The sequence below is a fragment of the Anolis sagrei genome, chromosome 3, assembly GCF_037176765.1.
Source record: "Anolis sagrei isolate rAnoSag1 chromosome 3, rAnoSag1.mat, whole genome shotgun sequence".
In the NCBI taxonomy this organism is placed as follows: domain Eukaryota; kingdom Metazoa; phylum Chordata; class Lepidosauria; order Squamata; family Dactyloidae; genus Anolis; species Anolis sagrei.
In genome coordinates, this window is record NC_090023.1 from 165,704,533 (window position 1) to 165,706,751 (window position 2,219).

Here is a 2,219-nt window from a genome sequence, read left to right on the forward strand (position 1 = left end):
CATCTCAAAGCTTCCTGCTTGAGCAGTAATGGCACTATCATCAGCATAGATGAAGCTCTCTGTCCCTTCTGGCAGTGGCTGTGCTGAAGACGCATGTAAGTTTCTTTTGTGGTTGTTGTGTGCCGTCAAGAGACTTCTGATTTATGGCAACACCAAGGGAGTTTTCTTGACAAGATTTATTCAAAAGGGGATTGCCTTTGCCTTCCTGTGAGGATGAAAGGGTGCGATGTGCTCAAGGTCGCCCAGTGGGTTTCCATTGCAGGGATTGCCCTCCTGAGTCCAACTCTTTAGGAGGGGAGGGCTTTAAAATGCTCAAAGTGGTCTTGGGTCTTACTAAATGACAAGACCCAGAATTCTACAGGAGGCAGCCACATGATTTCAGATGCAATACATACTCTTTTCCTATTCATTAAGCCCTAGTGGAGTCCCCGGTGGCGCAGTGGGTTAAAGCCCTGTGCTGGCAGGACTGAAGACTGACAGGTCACAGGTTCGAATCCAGGGAGAGGCGAATGAGCTCTCTCTATCAGCTCCAGCTCCTCATGCGGGGACATGAGAGAAGCCTCCCACAAGGATGATAAAACATCAAAATCATCCAGGGGTCCCCTGGGCAACGTCCTTGCAGACGGCCAATTCTCTCACAACAGGACGCTCCTGACACGACCAAAAAAAAAAAAAAACCCCTAGTAGCCTCATCACACTTACCAATTTAAGCATCCTGCCAGCTAGTTGAGGGACGGATGGGCACGCAGCCCATAGAATCATAGAATCAAAGAGTTGGAAGAGACCTCATGGGCCATCCAGTCCAATCCCATTCTCCCAAGAAGCAGGAATATTGCATTCAAATCACCCCTGACAGATGGCCATCCAGCCTCTGTTTAAAAGCTTCCAAAGAAGGAGCCTCCACCAGAGCAGAGGCAGAGAGTTCCACTGCTGAACGGCTCTCACAGTCAGGAAGTTCTTCCTCATGTTCAGATGGAATCTCCTATCTTGTAGTTTGAAGCCATTGTTCCGCATTCTAGTCTCCAAGGAAGCAAAAAACAAGCTCGCTCACAAGAGAGATATTGACAAGCTGGAATGTGTCCAGAGAAGGGCGACTAAAATGATCAAGGGTCTGGAGAACAAGCCCTATGAGGAGCGGCTTAAGGAGCTGGGCATGTTTAGCCTGAAGAAGAGAAGGCTGAGAGGAGATATGATAGCCATGTATAAATATGTGAGAGGAAGCCACAGGGAAGAGGGAGCAAGCTTGTTTTCTGCTTCCCTGGAGACTAGGACGTGAAACAATGGCTTCAAACTACAAGAGAGGAGATTCCATCTGAACATGAGGAAGAACTTCCTGACTGTAAGAGCCGTTCAGCAGTGGAACTCTCTGCCCCGGAGTGTGGTGGAGGCTCCTTCTTTGGAAGCTTTTAAACAGAGGCTGGATGGCCATCTGTCAGGGGTGATTTGAGTGCAATATTCCTGCTTCTTGGCAGGGGGCTGGACTGGATGGCCCATGAGGTCTCTTCCAACTCTTTGATTAACTTAGCTTCCGGTGGAGGCCTCCCCCCTCACTGGTGTGGAAGCATCCTCCAACATGAGAAGGTAGGAAAGCACCTCCCCTGTGTGATGGGGGAAGCATCGCTGGCAAAACAGCACAGGTGTATGTGTGTGTGATAAGGTCCCTAGTGTAATAACCTACTTAAACTACTACACCCTGCTGGCTCAAAGAAGGCAAGCAAGCCATTCGACCTGTGTCCTTCTGGTCTCCTCAGCAGAAGAAGACAGAATTGTCATCAACAGCCATCAGAAGATCCATCAACATGGTGGGGTGGGAACATCTGTGGCTAGCGGCCCTGCTCACTCTTTAGTGCACAGAAGAAAATACTTTGCCTTCTCCTCATGGATCAGACAAACCATCACTTTTGAGTGCACTTTTCTAGAAAGTCATTCTAGAAATGATCCCTTGAACTCCAGTTGCCTAGAGGGCCCTTTATCAGCTTAGGCCTTTGCAGAGCTTCAATTTTTGGACCATCACTTTATGGCTGCTGATCTCACTTACTGCTTCTTTCCCAGACCTAGCCCTCTTTCTTTAGATATCTCAAATATTGTAGCTTCAGGCAGAAAAATAAGTATAACACAGCCTCCCCCTCGCCGTACATTTCCACCTTAGGGAGGAGAATGAGGATTTCCACACTTTTGTATTATGATAAGGTATTTCTAACAACAAACAGCTTGCCTAT

General features: G+C 48.0%; 1 non-coding gene across 1 annotated transcript; it reads right to left on the reverse strand.

Annotated features, from left to right (window-relative positions):
* Nucleotides 1-1,718: 1,718 nt before the first annotated feature.
* Nucleotides 1,719-1,952, reverse strand: LOC132772414 (small nucleolar RNA U3). Its single transcript, XR_009631159.2, has one exon. It is a non-coding gene; the product is annotated as a small nucleolar RNA U3 (small nucleolar RNA).
* Nucleotides 1,953-2,219: the final 267 nt, after the last annotated feature.